This window comes from Thunnus albacares, chromosome 11 (assembly GCF_914725855.1).
Source record: "Thunnus albacares chromosome 11, fThuAlb1.1, whole genome shotgun sequence".
Lineage (NCBI taxonomy): Eukaryota > Metazoa > Chordata > Actinopteri > Scombriformes > Scombridae > Thunnus > Thunnus albacares.
In genome coordinates, this window is record NC_058116.1 from 15284903 (window position 1) to 15303815 (window position 18913).

An 18913-nucleotide genomic window follows, 5' to 3' on the forward strand; every position below is an offset into this window, starting at 1 on the left:
TATAACAAGAATTCTTTTAGCCAGGCGGATCAGTTGCTCCAAGACTTCAGTTTACAACAAAATAAACACAGCTTAAATATCTGATTGACAGAAGATGCATCATTACATCAGCCTGGTATTTGTACAAAAGTCATTTAATGCAAATATGACTCACAGCTGAACGATTAATCCACCAGCACCAGCTCTGAATATCCAGCAGGTGGCGTTACATTCAAACCTAAGTCTAAAATGGAGGTGACTGACTTAAATCAATTGAATTAAGAGTAATCAAAAAGAAAGCGCTTAAGGTTTATTGATGAAAACAGATAAGCTTTTCAGATTTACCCAAAGAAACACAAGCCTCAACTTGTGTAGTTTCAATTGGAGATGAGATGTTTTCTATATGAAGTTACCCTCGTCGTCAATGATTTTCTCCCTCCAACATTCAGTGATGTGTTTTTTATCTTACAGAGGCTGAATTTTTGCCTGCCAACACGCCGGCGCTCCCCAACAGGGCCTAACTAGGGCAGACTTGATTAGCTGCTGATCACAGAGGGGAGAATTGTAAATGTTTCCTATGTAGGTCACAGCATTCACCAATAACAACACTTTTGGCTTGATGATGCGTATTTACAAAGCTGGAACCAAATGATACTACAGTATGGCTCTGCATCTTTGAAGTTAAATCAAAGGGGAGAAAAAAAGCGAAGCATCACAGTGATATTTTTCCATTCTTTTTCACCTCCACATATAGGCTTTTAATTTTGATTGTTTGATTAATTAAATTCCCCCTGGCATACAGCTCTGCGTTATTCATTATTCATTCCGTAATGATTTTAATGTTAATTTGATGAGGTTTTCTTTAATGAATGCATGGCGTTTAGAAGTATCACCATTTTCTGGCTGCTGCAGCAGGAAGAGACGCTTTCAGACAGGCTGCAGTGTCCTGTATGGTGAACATGATCCACACACTCTGTTTAAGAAATGACAAGCATCATCAGTGAACTTGCTGTTTCCAATTACAACACACAGCAACAGACTTTAAATGTCACAAAATTATGAGCCACACACGGATGTGGAGTCATCACATACGGCAGAGTCTAATTGGGGAAGAATAGCAACAGAAATAAAGATGGTTAATGTAATAGTTGGGAGTCTCCTTTTAGCCTCTCCATAAATGAGCAGGATAATAATGTGCGGCTGATCTGCTGACAGGCAGGCTGCTCCAGCTGTTACCATAATTCGACAGGTATTACGCTTTGGCCCTTAGCAGTCTGCCTCAGCAGACTGGCATTTAATTAGGCAAGGATTAATGCCAAACAGCCTCATTTACGTGAATTGTATTATAAATACAAACTGGCTACCCCCTTTTTCCTTCAGGGGGCATCAGGGGTAAATTTGAAAAACGCAGAGGTTGCTGAAAAGAAGATGCTCCAGGCCTTTAACTCCAGATTTTTCAACAATGAAGACTCTTTCCCCCTGCTGAGGGGTGCTGTTTTTGAGCACACGCTTTAACCCCTCAAATCCAGGGAGACGGAGATGAAACAGCTTGATTTACATTTAATTCAGATTATGTAAATATACTGGTTGTGTCCCAAACCAAACACAGGACACAATGCAAGCTGCCTGCAGCACCCAGCAAAGATGGCCTCTATTGTTATTCAAATTTAAGGGAAAAGAATATGTCTTTCATACATGGTCTGGGCATTCGTTGAACTCTTGATGAGATATAACATGTTCTTCCTATAAATACTGATAAGCAGTAATTATTTTCAGTTGGCAACCTCCACATACTATCATACTGTGTCTGTTTGCTTTTGCTCTTGATTGGAGGGCGACTGGGCATGGCATCTGGCCCAGCCACCAGGGATGTGCATCTATTTAATAGCATTATAGGGGTGTATCAGCTCAGCTATCACCAAGTGCACTGGTGGAGGCAAATCCCCAGTGGGCATGTGCACGTGCATCGAGCAAGCTCAACTCTGCCAATCCCTCCCCTGAGCGCTCCCCGCTGTGTCTGGAGGCTGCAGGACGTCTCCTCCATTAGTGCCTGCTGACATTAGTATTCATGAAGGTCTATTCAGAGTAGTACGCCTATTACTGTATGTGCAGATCAATTCTGTTTTCCATGTGAATTTTCTTTTATTGATATTAATATCATGGTCCTCTCTCTTTGCTGATGATACACTTGATGGTAAAAGCTGAAAATAGTCTCTAGTAGGCATTTACTGTTTGCTGGTGGTGGCAAAAATGGTAAGATTATTATTAATTAAAAAATATCAAGTAAAAGTAGCAATATCACATCATAAAAATACTCTCCTACAAGTGAAAGCCCTGCTGTCAAAATTAAAGCAGGAATATCATTACAATGTTCATAAAACTGTCAAAAGTAAAAGATCTCAGTTTGCAGAATTGTATCATATATTATTTGATTATCATTGCAAATGCATCAAGGTGTAAGCAGCATTTAAATTTTTTTCAGCATTCTGAAGACAGTTTACACAATTTTATATAGTACTGGACAGTCTCATCTATATTACTGGATCATACTTATTAAGTTGATCTTTTTGTGTATAAAATCTGCAAAGTAACAAGTAACTGCAATTGTCAAGTTAATAAAGTGGCGTAAAAGATTAAATATTTCCCTCTGAAATGCAGCGTAGTACAAGTAATAAGTAGCAAAAAAATTAAAATGATAATGAAAATGATGAAAGATGAAAGTACAGTACTTGGGTAAATGTATTAACTTTCGTTAAAAGTGCTTAAATTTGTAACTATGTTGTTATCTAGATGTAACTCCAGTTCTATGAGTACGTGCAGAGCCCTCTAATGGGCTTCGCTATTGGTTTACCCCTGCGAGGCTCCACCTTGGCACCTGAAAAAAGAGCTTTGCACTCACCAGCCAATCAGGAAGTAGCAACTGCACAGCATCCTCCCACTATAAGACCCCAGTGTCTACGCTCGTCTCCCCTTGAAACTCAGCAACAAATGACTGGGCCCAGCTGGGCTTGTAGTTAGAGGGCTCCGCACATAATCATAGAGCTGGAGTTACATCCAGGTAACTACTATTTCTATATTTCCTCTAACAGGCTTTGCTATTGGTTATCACTAAAGGTGAAGGCCGTTAGGGATGAGATGTACTCCCAGCTGGGCCAGAACCAATACTAGTCCAAAACCAGCCAACCAAAAACCAGCAGTAGTCCATTGGTTGAGCACCGCCTGCCTGAGGGTCTTTCACCGCACTGCAGAAAAACAGCGAACAAGCTGGACACTTACCAACACCTCAGTCTGCTTCAGACGAGGCCCCCCAGACAGTTAACCAGGCACTGAAAGGGACACCAAACCACAAAAGTCGAAGTGGAGGACCAGGGGGGATACACTGCCTCATCACTTCTGTGGATTGTATCACAAATCCAATGAGCGAGCCACTGCACAGACAGAGGAGCCCCCTTAGCCCGACCACCATGGCAGACGAATAACCAGTCGGACTTCCTGAAAACTACAGTGCACTCCATGTAACAGCAGAGTGCATGCACAAGGCAAAGAGTGCGAAGGCACTCCTCTTCCCTGTCAGAATGAGGAGGGGGGAAGAAAGCCCTCAGGTGAATGACCCTCAACCTGAAGGAGGAAGTGATAACCTTAGGCCAGAAGGACGGATTCCGATGCAATTCCACCAACCCCTTGTTGTCACTGATAGGCGTACAAGAGGGATGCATAGGTTCCCCACCCTCTCGGCTGACAACAGGGCTACGAGGAGTGCATGGGGGCGGAAACGCATACAGCAGGCTGGGGGGCCAACCAGGTGGGCCAATGTGTCCATCCCCAACAGGAGGTCGTCAGTTGACCTCAGGGAGAACCAGCAGAGACAATAGGTATTCTCCTTGCTTGCAAACAGGTTAGCCACCGGTCACCAGACCTGTGTGGCTATGTCTGGGGAGATGCTCCACTCTTGCTTGAGCTGACCCCTTCATTATATCCTGTCTCCCCCCACAATGAGGGACCCTGGAACATGATAGGCTTTCAGGGAGTGGAGGTGGCAACATGCTTTCAGGGAGTGGAGGTGGCAATCTGCCCAGGTCAGGATGGATGCTGCTACCCTATGAAGAGACATCTGACACCCCCCTGTCAGGTAGGCCAACACTGTGGTGTTGTCTGACCTCACCATGACGTGCCTCTCACTCAGTTAGGCAAAGTGGTGAAGCATCTTCTGAACCGCTGTGAGCTCCAGCAGGTTGATGTGGCGGAGGGAACTCGACCACATACCTGACACATTGGCCTAGCCGTAGGTCCTGTCCCAAACGGCCAGGGAGGCATCTGTGAAGACCTGGACATAATGAGGGATGTACCCCAGTCAAACCCCCTCATGGAGATGGCTGGTTGAGTCCCAAAACGTCACATCCCCCCACGCCACTATGGGGATGTGGAGCTTGTGCTGTTTGTCCCAGCTCAGGTGCAGTCAAAGCTGCACAAACCAGTGTTGGAGGTTTCTCATTTGCAGCAGCCCAAGGCACACCACCATGTGGGCTGCTGACATCATCCTGAGGAGTGACATGACGCTCCCAGCCAGCATCAAGGCTGCAGATCTCATGCATCAGCCACAGTAACACCTCCACACACCACTGACAGGCATGCAGTCATGGCTTAGGAGTCTAAGTGCAGACCAAGGAAGGGCATTTGCTGGCTTGGCTGTAGGGCGCTTTTGGTGGGGTTGATGGTTAAGCCCAGCTGCGTGACATGCTGGATGACCAGAGCTGTGTGGGCTGCAGTGCAGTGAGAGTCAGCCAGTCATCTATGTGGGTTGGGATTCTCACCCCCATCTCCCTGAGTGGCGCCAGCGCTGTCTACACACACTCGGAGAATATGCATGGGGCCAGAGAATACTGGGAGTTGGCAATACTGGTAGATCTGTCCTCCCACCGCAAAATGCACATACCTCCTGTGGCACAGCAGTGTGGGAACGTGGAAATATGCATTGGTCAGAACTATGGATGTCATCCAATTGCCTGGCTGGATGTATTCCAAAAGCTGTCTGATCATCAACATGTGGAATGGGCTCCGTACAATGTGGCCTTTCAGGACACACAGGTCCAGTATCGGTCTCATGCCCCCTGATTTTTTGGGAACCAGAAAATACGGGGAAAAGAAGCCCCTCCTGCCTCCGACAAGGGCATTGTCTTTTTGGAGGAGTGCAGCTATTTCCTCTTCCAAGGCCGCCCTCTCAGCGGGATGGAGAGAGAGGTCTGAAGTATGCTGCTGAAAGGAGGAGGATGGTGACAGAGTTGGAGTGTGTAGCCCTTCCTCAGAGTTCTGTCTAGCCAGGTGAAGAGAGGGTCACAGAGCCGCACCCACACCATATGACAGTCCAGTCTGTGAGAGGCAGTGTGAGGAGTTCAGCAGGGAGAACTAGTATGGGCCTACCCGTCCTGTCCCTCCTAATCATGAAACTGGAAGTGGCTGAGAAATTAATGGACACTATGTCATAAATCTCTGAATGATGGACTGCTTCCTCCTTGCACTGTCTGCATGTATCTCTCTAAGAAGACTGACTCCTGTGAACCTGATTTGCTAGTAAATGAGGAAAAACTAAAAAATAGTTGTTTTTGTAGCTTTCCTTGTCTAACTTTGTACATGCATGCAATGACTCTTTCATACTTACAAGTTCGTTACAAGTTTGTCCCAAACTGGAGAGCCGATAGACTCACTTTATGAACAAACTCGCACTATAAAATATTTCACCAGAGGAAAGCAAAGATTAGAGACAGTCTGAAAAATAAAGATAATTTTGTGTCACAGAATTTTGTAATCTCGTATTTTCTACCCTGAAAATCATTTTGCAACCCCTTCGATTCACCTTGTGATCCCTTGTATATTGACCATCAGGTTGGGAACCACTGCATCAAAGCACCAAATATGTATTGATCTGTGGCTGAAAATTGTCCCAAACAATTTCACTGTTTAATCTTGTTTTAGTAAGGGGGTTTGGGCTGAGGGACACAGACAGGGTCATGAATTCAGAAAGTTCTGAAAGACAGACTGACATATTGTTGATTTTGGGCTTTTCATAGGATTTATTGACAATAACAACAATATAGAATATCACTAGCTTTTCCCTACAGTACTCTTGCTTTTATTCTTTTGCTCAAGATGAGATACCAAAGCTGCTGTCTTTTCACTTTCTTGATCATGACAGTTGAGTATTTGAAGGTAAAACTGTCTTGATGTTTGTCTCTGTTTCATAATGCATGAACATTGATTCACTGACGACAACAGCAGTGGAATTGTCTTGTGATCGCTGCGTGAAGACGATTTCTTTTGAAATTATTTCAGAACGTGCTGTCACAGTGCCTCTTAAGGCGTCTCTGAACTGAAGTGTTGATTGACCTTTCGCTTCAACATGCTTACACGCGAGAATCCTCTTCACTAACTGCTGATCAGTGCAAAGCCTTATTGATTGTCAGACACTTCAGCAGGGATCTGAGGATTGATTTTATCTAGAGCGCTGTCAACAGGGATTCTTATTAATTGCAATAATTATCATATTTATGTGCATTCATGAAGTTTTTCATTAAAGTATTCCATAATGGTATTTAAGAAAAGTCTTCTTTTCATATTCTGCATATAAAATGAAGATGTGCTCTTTCAGAAGCCATAAAACATCATCAACATGCTCTTGACATTGACTTGCAATACAGTGTTGACCCCCTCGTCTATCCCCCTCCCCCCACTTCAGTCCCTCAGCCCACCCCTCCTTCCCTCTGCTCCCCCGTGCACTGACCAGTGTTACTGATTGCTCCTGTATCATTGTAGGCACAGTTGTGTTGATTTATTGGCTCTGCAGCCATCTTGATCCCCCTCATTAGCTTCTTCATTACCCCGTCGATCATTTCATGGTGGGCCATATTGTACAATGAGTTTTATTGAGCCAGCTCTAAGAACATTCTTGCAGTAATCATGATAGATTCCTTATTTTTCTCACATGTAATCTTTGGTTTTTATTTGCTTTGTTGTCAAAAATAAGTGAAATCAGTTCAAGCAAGAAGATTTTTATCCTTATTACATTATAGAGTATCTATTGCTCTCGCATATGTTGGATTTTGGATAAAAAATCAAGGTTTTATTCAGGAGGTGTTTAATAAATCCTGCTCAATATTCATTTAACTAATTGTTTGGGCATCATATAGAGCGGGGTATGGTTTTAGTTTCTAATTTTAATGTGATGAGCAAAGTAAGCAGCTTTAAAATCATCTGCAAATAACCTTGTGCCTGCTGCAGCTCTATTCATTCGATCTTTCATTATCAAAGCACACTGCACTCGAAATTCAAGGTTAAATGAAAGACAAACTGTTTTCCTCTCTGCTTTGCATGTTTCAAAAATAAAAATAGTGATTTACTGCAAAAAGAAAGCCATTGAGCTCTAAATGATGCTATAAGCTCCATAAATGTATGAAGCAGTCGTCTCAGGTTTGATTCAACATAATGCTGTTCAGAATCCTCCGCTGAAATGACCTTGTAGGATTGAGAATATCACGTCATTCAATAAATACAGTATGCAAAGTGCCCATTTTCTTCTGTCACTGAGTTATATCAATCAAGACATCCTCTGTTTTTTTATTTTTCAATGAACTGTATTTTTGAGGCTAATAAATCTTTTTCTTTTCATCAATAACCATAATAAGTCAGATGAACAGACATCTATCTATACGTTCTCCCCTCAAAGTCTATGATTGTGCCTCTGTGAGACATGAAAAATGACCATTTTGAAAAGCCCATTTTCGTCACAACAGCTGTATCTTCCAGTTTCTCAGCACTATCTCAAGTCAGTCACCCTTTAATGGGATTTCCATAAATCTACTAAATGGGTTTAAAAACAGCGTCGCCCTGGTGTGGATTTCAAAAATCCTTATGCGTACTTTGAAAATGTGTTCAAGATGCACACAATTTGACAGAATTAGTTCTGTGTCTGTGAGCCCCTGCATGGCCTCACTCCCATTTCTCCAACAGTTAAGTCTGAGCTGAGCTTGATGAAGTTAATGGGATTACAGAAGAGGCTGCTAACCCGGGATTTAACTATCAAATGTTTAAGAGCAGCGCCAAGCTAATGAGGGCACTTCTCATCACACATGAAGGAGAGCGTGATTACTGTGGTTTATCAGATGACACCAGGGACTGTGAGGTCACTGCTTTTATTGCCTGTATTAGAGTCTGCCTTACTTCATGCTCATAAACTGTATTATCGAGGTGAAACGAGGTTCTTGTGTGTCTGACAGGCCTACAGAGACAGTATAAACTCCTCTGCGCTGCTGTGCCAGCTGTTGACAAAGCTATGAAGCTCAGCACTGAGCTGTGCAAGGAATAGTCTTGATTTCAGCGTTTTCATATGATAAACGTCCACTGTTTATAGTGCCCAACTGTTTTAGGACATCATTCGTCCTTTTTAAAAAATAAAACTAAATTTTTGTGTCCAGTTTTCAAAGAAATAATGGGCTTGGGAATGAGATCAGGATCAAAAAGAATTTAGAGGACTAACACATTGTTACGTTGGCCTTTTTGTTGACAAGAAGAAGAATACAGAATAACACCGGCCTTTTCTATAATCAAATGTATTTATTTATAAGTAATGTATTGTCAGTGGTGGATATGGAAACATTGTGTGTCCATAGGGGGTTCTGTACTTTTCAGAAAATCAGTTTTTGCAGATATGATTTGATCATTTGTTGCTATAATAAGCAACCTACCAATGGTGTGACTTCACATGCCATGTACCATGGTGTGTCATGTCACCTAAAACACAATGAAATATATTTTTCCACTTTATCACACTTACAGTATTTATATCTTTGATGATTAGAGCGATCACAAATGCACCTAAAACACTTGAAACACATGGGGGATGTGAATAGTACATAAATAAATAAAGTATTTTCCCACTTAGCCATAGAGGGCTCACGTCAAACTTTATTTTTCATTTCAACTGAGAACAAAAAGAACAAAATAGAGAAAGTTATTGACTATGAGGTCTGTGGGTTATTGTGAGCAGGTGGGACACTGATTATGGAAAAACAACTTGCTTTAAAGCTTTCTAAGTGTAATTTATCAATGCTTTACTGAGCACAAATTAAAACTGGTAAATGTTTTTGCTTTTTCGGGGGGCTATTTTGTTGAATTGAACCTTTAAATATGAATAGAATCACTACTTACATTTCCTACTGACTTCCTGTAAAAACCTGTGTTGAACATACTGCAGTAGAAACTGCACAGACCCTCACAACAAGTCACAACATTTTACAGAACAACAGCAAAGACTAGAAGAATTATATTGTATGGGGGGACTGGAGACGTTTTGTTCCATCATAGAGGTTTGTTACATGATGAGTTTTAATGAGAAATTAATTTAGATAATTCCTCTAAAGGTTGGTGGTTATCTGACTTACAGCAGACATTTTTATTTGTCATCACCAGCACAGGTGTAGCTAATAACATTAACGACAGCTCTGTTCCATATTAGTGCCTCAGTAATCCATGACAGTGAGTCTCAATGCACAATACCAGGACCTTAGAACTGATAAACCTCAAGGGAAAGTAGTCATTATCAGTGTTATTAATCACACATGTGCTCTCCCTGCAGTGGCATGTAAAATGTCTACATTCACAGAAAATGCAAATTGTATAAAATGATGAAATTATGAACCACAGAATAGCCGGTATACTCTGTTTTTTGACTGATTTTTTATGAATTTTTCAATAAATATTTATGGTCTTGGGTGATTTATATGACATCATTTTATGGAGATTACATTTATTGATTCTCTGTCACAATATTTTCATTCTGATGGGAGCGACTGTGCCTATTGTCTCAGCATTGTTAATTGAATCAGCCACTATAAAGAGTCTACAGACGCCACCAATTACACCTGTTTGCAGAAAACATTCCACGTGCAAAATAACCTTCAAGAAGCCACATTTTGTGCATTATTTCAGTGATGCTTAAAAACAGTTGTGTGGACCCTCAGACAGTTCTCATAGCCTGTGAAATGAGCAGGTTCTTTGTTTTCAGTAGACACCAAAGAGAGATGTCATAGTATGAGGAAATCTCCCATCTAAAGCTTTGAAGTGTTTCAAGTGATTTCAGGGAATACGTGGATTTGATTCTACTTTCACATCTTCTATTTTCATTTCCTTTTTTTCACATAAATTTAGTGTTGAATAGGATGTGAATTCTGAACGTGTGATCCAGTGTCCATCTCTGTGGGAGATGTAATGTATATAAAGCACAATACGATTCTTGGCACCAAGATTAAAATGTGCATACAACAAAGAGATGATAACAATTTACTGGCATATGTACGTATAGAAATAAATCTTGAAAAGCCCTGAAATCATGATCGATGGTTTTGTGCACTATGATATCTTATTTCTCACACCAGACAGTCGTGAAGATTGTGTTGTGATGATTGTTGCCACTGATTAGCAGACTTGCAGCTGCTTGCTTTCACGCCAGCGAATGAATTAATCAAGACAACAAAGACAAGCTAATCACTGTTTTAACATTCCCCCCATTAAATTAAGTGACGGCTAATTACTGTTTGTGCTTTAAGACAGGCTTTCAGGAATTTCCTAACTGCTTTGAAGTCACCTTACATCAATGTTAGATTATTTTTTGATGCTTAAAATCCATGTTTATTCTCCACTTTTAAACGTATTTCCCCGATTATCTCTAGTAGTACCTGACAGTACAGATGGGTCTGATTTTATTTTTCTGAGTTTTGAGATAAATATCTCAGTTTCTGCCACCAAATCAATACAGCAGAGGTGAGGGGAATTTCATGTATTGAGCTCATCCTAAGTGACTCATTAAACTCAGTCTATGTAAGTAACAATTTAGAAAAAAAAATCTAGTAGTTTGAAGTAACATTTTTCATTGAAATTGCTTTAAAACAAAAAATGAAAAACTGTTAACAGTATATTATGTCAATTATCCAAAGTGACCAGGAAAAAGACACTGCTGTTAGATTTTTTAAAAACCTTTTTTCCTTGAATTTTTCACAAAAGAAATATTTACACTTCCTTTGTATTGATCTGTGAGCAGAAATCTCAAAGACAGGTATTTCAAAACCTGGACAAATAAAACCAAAGCTATCTGCACAGCTAGAAATCACCAGAAGTAACTAAGCAAAGCGCATGACAGCTTGTCGGCTTGACTTACCCATCAGGAGCAATTGGGTAAGTGTGAGATTAGAGGTTGAGCCGCTATACATCTAAACATAAAACAATAGGTGTTTTTTTTTTTTTTAATATAATTTGGGTGAACTGATCCTTTAAAAACTGTTAAACACCAGCCACTAGTAGATAGTGGATATATGGCTACATTGATGGTAATAGTAACTGTTTCATTTTATTTTTTCTGAAACAGGAATTAATAATAACAATAATAATAATACATTTAATTTGTACCAGCACCAGTGAAAAAGCCTTCCTGAATAGAAAGGTTTTTATGCCTTTTTTAAGAGTCTAGGGTCTCTGCTGCCCTCAGATGTTAGGAACACTGTTCTACGAGTGCAGAAGCCTCAATCCCCTCATGGTGTGGAGCTCAGTACTGGAGGCCCAGAGGAGTGAGCTGGTGGCAGATCTGTGGTATGATCAGTTCCTGTAGGTGCGTAGTGTGTATACTGATGACTAATTTGATTCGTAACAGTCAGAAAATGGAACAAAATATCTTCAGATGTTATAATATTTATATTATCCCAAGTTCCTGTTAACGTGTGATTCTGTTATCCTTACAAACTATGAACTGGCTGTCTGTAAACATGTAGGTCTGGTATATGTAAGCCGTGACAGGTATTGATCGGTTCAGACATGTGGTGATATTTTCACCCTTTTATTACGTGTTTATTTATGATTTATGTCTTCTGCAGGGACTCCTGGTCAAGATGGCTGCAGAAAAAGGTTTCATATGAGAGTACATACGAGGACAAATAAAATCACAAAAAACATACCAAAACAAAACAAACATCACACATACAGGAATCAGGAGCTAAATAGATCCATGGCAAATAATGGCACTTGTTGAAAGCAATAACACAGTTCTGTAAAAACTGATTTAAACATATTTTTAAACATATCAAGAGATGGTAAAGATTCCAAGTTAAGTATGCCTTGCAGCTCATTCCAAGCTTGGACCATAAGGAGAATTTTTTCTGATGATCTAGTGTTATAACTACTGGAGTAATATTTCAGTAAACTGTACATTCTGCGGTGCTTTACCCAGTGAAGCTTTTGCAATAAAAATGAACATATGGGGTTTTCCCCTTAAACACAGTAAAAACCATTGAACCATTGTGTAAGTTTCATATAAGTTACAATGATATGTACGCACACAAACCGCAGGACAGCATGATAGACTATGTCCAGCTTTTTCAAAAGAGATGAAGATACATGCATATAAATTACATCACCATAATACTGACAAACTGACAAAAAGGTACAAATGTCTCCGTGCAAACAAACCCTAAATCCTTTCTATAGTGGGTCAAATCTAAAATTGCAGCTCTCCACAATTCCCTGGTCAGAGAAGCAATAATGTGGAATTAGGGCGACTTTATCCACAATCATTCAGTCCAAATCATAAGCCCGCCTGCTCGGTGAACTGTGCTTTGTGTGCTGCAGCTCTCCTGGTACTTGCTAGAATAAGGTCTGAACACTTCACACTGCAGTAGATGGAAAAAAGCAAAGGCTCTATCTTTATTTGTCACACTAAACTATTGTTTTTTATCTACTGTAATCATGTTTTATTCATTTGACCCATTAATAATCAGACCTGAACTCTCTGACTGGCTGGTTGGTAAATAATCTGAATGCGATCAGTGTTGGTCCGTTCTGCTCATCACGAGGAGATGAAGAGAGACTCGCCTGAACAATCAGAAAGAGGAGGCCCTGAGACTCAAAATGAAAAATGGTTTCCACATCACTGCTTCTAAGTCAGCAGCTCTCCGCCAGGACGAGGACAGGCTCGCTTGTAATTTCGCGTGTTGGACAGAAATTGTGCTTTTCTTAGCTGTCACTAGCTGTATGTTTGAACATGCATCACATTATGGTTGAGCTTCAAATCTGATTCTTGATCTTGGAAACAAAAAACAATCTCAACACAAGGTCCGTTTAGTAGCTGTCCTGGAGATTTCGATCATATCACATGGTTTTCACCAGCAGATGCTGTTTCCGAGGTCAAGAATGAAGACTGGACCTCAGCTTTTTAATCTAACATGGACGGGAATTTCAACATCTATAAGTTCATGACAACGGGGCAAATTCCTGATTAAGATCATGTGATATGATTGAAAGCTCCTAAAAGGACCTTGTGTTGAGATTGTTTTCTCAAATGAATGACGGTGTTTTTCCTGCATATGGAAAGTTTGAGCTGAGTTATTTTTGGATTTATGTAATGAGGGTATTAATCCGCCTGAAAGAGGCATTGTACAGAACTATAATGTTACAGATAGTCGGGGTCAAACTTCTTTACTTATGTATACAGACCTTTAACACTGATCCATCATGAGTTTGAATTCAAGTTGTGTACTTTTCTGATGATACAAAGGATGGTAAATGAGCAGTGACTCTTGGAGAGACAGGCCTCTGGAACAAAATACAGCCTTCTGAAAACGGACAACCAGCCAGAGGCAAGCGAGCCAGCATGTCAACAATGAGCGAGCTTGTCCCTGCTTAACAGCGCAGGGAGAAGAGATTACGTAGAAACTGACCATTTGAAATAAATTCAAAGAATGGGGAATGGTCCGGGGCGATCTTTGCTGCCGAATTACCTCTGCATCAAACTTTCCCTTTCTTTTGCAGTGTGTGTTATGTATCCTGACAGCGCAGGGAACTCATAAACAAGGTTGGATAATAGTGGTGGTGGTGGGAGAGAGGGGGGGTTTCAACCTCAGCAAACAAACAAAGAGCAACTCTGTTTGAAAATCCTGGCAGCTTACATTCATTAGCCCACCGCTTGTGTAATGTCTTATCCTGGATATTATGTAAGGTGAATGTGATTTTAGACGGACCAAAGAGCAGACAAGACAATAATATTGCAGTCTAAATTATTGCTTCTGTTTCTCAGTCTCTCCCTCACAACTGTCCTCGTTCTCTTTCTGTCTTTGATATGCTAACCAGCAGGCAGCGGATACTGGTCGACCAGATGTCCACCAGTCGCTCTGTTCTGTGTAATTTTGAATGATTTGATATTCATGGCCTGCTGATTTGAAAACTGCCTCAAGCCAAATGCCATGGATTGGTCAGATATAAATACATATACATACATTTCTATCTGCTGGTTTGTTGTTAATGCTGCAATCAGTGTCAGTCATCTTGCTTTTTGGCAGCCGCCATCATACCACAATCCTGCAGTTAGTTTGACTTTGTTACCACTAACAATATGTCTTTTCAGATCTTATTTTTTTTAACATGTTTGGCCATCATTGCTATCTGTTATGAAAACATTGTAATCACAGCGTTAATTGCTGAGATCTTGGAACATGGCAACATCGTTAAAAAAAAGTCAAGCATTAAGATGAACAGACAGGTTGTATACAAACAGTTAAGCTGCTGCATTTGGAGGGAAAACCAAAAGTGATCATTTAAAAAATTACGGTAACCACTGTGAGTCAAAGTTTAACCAGGAAGGCAGTCTGTAAACCTTAGTGCAGTTTTGTTGTTTAGAACGGCTGAATAACAATTCTACAGTTAAAAATAAGCTTGTTTATGAATGGGATGATTGTCTTTTTTAGCAATGTTCTCAGATCTTAAATAAATTATTGGTATAATAATGTTATAAAAAATAAGATCCAAGTTGTGATAAACTGAACTTGAAGTAACTTGAGGCAAGGGAACAAACTCTTCTTTGTAACTACCACATCCAGCACAATCAAGCTCGGAAACTACAAGGGTTTTTATATGAAAAGACACCTGCTGGTTTAAAATAGTTGGCTACTAAAAATCCTTTAATTAAATGCATTTCACAACTTTTCTAGTCTGCAATTACTTGCAAAGTGTGAAAACCAGAAACTGACATACGATAATAAGAATCACACATACAGGCCTCAATTTACAGCTGTGAGCTTAGCAGTAAAGAGTCAAGTACTGTATATTTAGTGAAACAATAGCTAGCTCTTTAACTGTGTGTCAGTTATATCTGGTTTAAATGGGAATATAATGTTTTAAAAGTACAGGTTCCTAAAGCAATAATCCATTCGGAGCATTTTTTTTTTCCTGAAAACCATAATGATCTTAGCGGAGCTGTATATGTAACTTATAGCCAGTGAATGTTATTTTGTTATCTTTTCATTCATCTACTGTACTTGCTGATACAGGTTACATTTTAATGTCTGTTTAAAGAAATCTGAAGAAACGTACACATTCAACATACTGTTATGTACTTCTCAACATAAACAGATCATGAGACAGATGTGTGAAAGCCAAACATATTTAAATCGTTTTACTAATGTTTTATGTTTGCTTACTATAGCAAGTATACACTGTACAGCTGTATTGTGCAGGAGAAAATAAACAAAATGCTCAACCCTCAAAATAATATTTGGATCAGACTTGGGATCAGTAGATACTCAATGCTAAAGAGCTTGGACTGGAATCAGCAAAATGTTCCCTACTTTTGACAGAGCACTTGACTGTCCAACAAGAAATGTTAACATTTCAAACACAAACACTTAACCACTGACCTCATAGGCAGGTTCAGTATCCACCCAAAAAGAGAGAATCACAGAACTTGTATTTAACATCAGCCAATTTTACAATAGCGTTGTCTAATTTGACAATAGCCAGAAACTGAAAATGTCATAATAGAGGGATCTGTTACTGCCAGAAACACAAAGCTGCCCAACCAATCTGTCAGTAATATTTGCAGTTTTAGTGGCCCTTTTACCGAACATTGAGGAGCAAAGTCACACTACACAGAACTACTGTATGTAGTCCTATTAAGGCAAAACATTTATTGTACTGAACATACTGAGGATACACGTTGCTGAAATATGCTGCGGGGCTAAACAAACCCCTTTCAGTCAGACAGGAGATGAATCATTAGCACTGAAAAGGTTTTGGGGGAGTACGACGTATTTCTATGACTAGAGTGAGCTATTTTTACTCAACTGTCTGCCTGCTTCCTTAACTTACTCTGTCATTTACTGCAGAGGTGTTCACACTGCTGTTTCCAAACCTGTCAGGCATTTTCACAAGCTGAGCCCAGAATATTTTCAGGGATGATTATGGCTGCAGGCTACTGTGCCACAGTTTTGGAGAACCCTCGTGGCATTACGTTATGTCTCATTTTGTTATTTCAGTATTGAGTTTTACTTCTTTTTGACGTTATTTACAAATGTGAGATACATTTTCTGTTGTTTTATGGCTCTCACTCTGTTGCTTTAGAATGCAATATGTTTCAATGGAGAGTAGTATAACACTAATCAAAATTATTCATACATCAGCAACTCTAAAATATCTATTAACATCACCTCCTCATGGGACCAGTTAGCTAATTTCAGCTGGTGAGACAACCAGCAGCGTATAAAGGAAGTCCACCGGCTCAGAAACATGGTTCTCATGGGAACCTGGCACTCTAAACAGATGCTGTTCTTCTGCAGCGAGTGAAACATAATCAGATACAATATGGCCAGCACTCCACAGGTTTGTGTCCTCTTCAGCCAGAGCAGACAGTGAGCAGATTACTGATCAGAGAGTCATGCCCTGCTGCCAAAATATGACTCTGGGCCACCTGTCCCCAAACACAGAAAAATGGAGCTAGAGGAGCAGGACATTTTTCTACTAAAAAGTACTTTACAAGCACATTTTTTGTGCTGTAACAAGCACAGAATGAGGCGTCCATGCATCCAGTTTGATTCTGTGAAAATGGGGGGTAGGCGGGGTGATTGATAGAGAAGTCAGAATCAATGATGATAGCTTCTGATTTGTCTGACTTTAAATGAATACACTGCATAGTGGACATCTCTGGAATTTGCTTAGCGTCTGCTTTCCGGTTCATCCAGTGGTGTTTGATTGGGTTGAGATTAGGGCTCTGTGCAGGTCCGTTAATCCACACTTCACTCAGATAACCACTTCTTTAAAATGGGTCAAGCCCAAACCAGGAAAATCAGTCCCAGAACAAATAGTACACAAAATTGGAGGATTCTGTCCACAAACTTATGGCCATATAGGGTATGAGAGTCCACAGTTTACTTCTTTAGATCTGAACCATATGTTGAGATCCTTGAATGCCTTCTGTGTTTATTCAACCATAATGCAAGCAAAGAAGAAAGTGTATTTAATTTACACAAGCCAGCATATGACTAGAGGACATAATGTAATGGCTCTGAAATCACAGATTTCTTCCAGGAGTTTTTTCATGCTTGGGTCTGCTGAATCCAATCCCAGCTTCACATTTTTTTTTTTTTTAAATAATTTGTTCAAAGTGTTATAAAGTGTTCTGGTGTAATGCCTGTTGTAGATAATGCTAAAGCTGATCATGAGACTGCTCTCCTCTTCAGGAAGCTACAGGGACATCAAGCTTGTAGACATGCAGAGGAGGTACAGTTACATAAGAGAGAAAAAAATATAGCTGATCTTTATCCATCTCTGATTATGAGAACAGTGTGTGATGTTCTGTGCTTATATTCCACACAGGGAGCGTTTCATGCAGTACAAAGCATTCACACACGTTCACAGCTGTGCTTGCAGATATCTTGATTTACTTTTTTGAGAACAGAATTGGTGTTTAGAATTTGGTGGATTTATTGGCATTTTGCCTTTTGCAATATTTAGGGAAAGTCAGGGGTGATGATATTTAATAAGTTGTCTTTGAGCCCAGAAAGTTTCAGGCATATTGTGAGAGACTTTGCCAAGTTAGTTTTTATGACTTAAAAGCTTTATGTTAAAGGAACAGTTCAACATTTTGATAAATATGCCTAAACATTGCCTCAGAAAGACATGAGAATATAAACAGCAATCTCATGTACAGTCTCATACTTAGCTTTATGGCACTTACTCGCATTGTTCTCTCCTGACTAGATCCTTGCTTGTGTTGTATCAACTGTCAGATGTACGTTGCTTTGGATAAAAGCATCTGCTAAATGAAATTGTAAATTGTATGGTGTATACGGAAAGTTTCAAATTTTCCATATTTTGTTATGTTTCAGACTCATTTTAAAATGGATTCAATTCATTTTTTCCTCATCAATCTGCACGCAATACTCCACAAAATGTGTAAAACTCAAAAGGGTCTGTAAAAACCTTCCATATGCACTGTATATGTGTTAAGTAAGGAGCTGGAGTCAGGGTGTGGTTAGCTTAGCTTAGCATAAAGGAAGCAGCAGGAAACAATTAGGCTGGCTCTATGCAAAGGTAACTTGCCTACCAGCACATCTAAAGCTCACTAATTAAGAAATTTTATCTTGTCTGCATAATCCATACATAAACTGAAATGTGAAAAGTTAGAGTCATTTCTTGTCGAACAGCAGTTTAACCATTTCAGTTATCAGTTTATTTTGGCATCTGGGTAAATACACACAAATGAACCAGATGTGTTGATTACTGAACTTTAGAAATGCTGGTTGACATTTTTTTGAAGGTTGGATAGAGCCAGGTTTGCTGTTCCAGGCTAACAATGCCTTGACTCCAGATAGTACTTAATACCATGTTAATGTAATATAATTGGAGTTACTTACTAGTTTCTGGTTCATAAATAATGTCATGTCAACATCCAAATAGTAATTTCAACAGGAAAACTCCAAACACTGATGTTTCACTTCAGCTAAAGTCCAGCTTTCAAAGTAACTGAACCTTACTTTAATGAATATAATAATATATCATCAATGGACAGGATTTTTTTTAACATTTTAATCATACATCCGTCTTGAGTTGTCTGATGATATAAAAGTTTAAA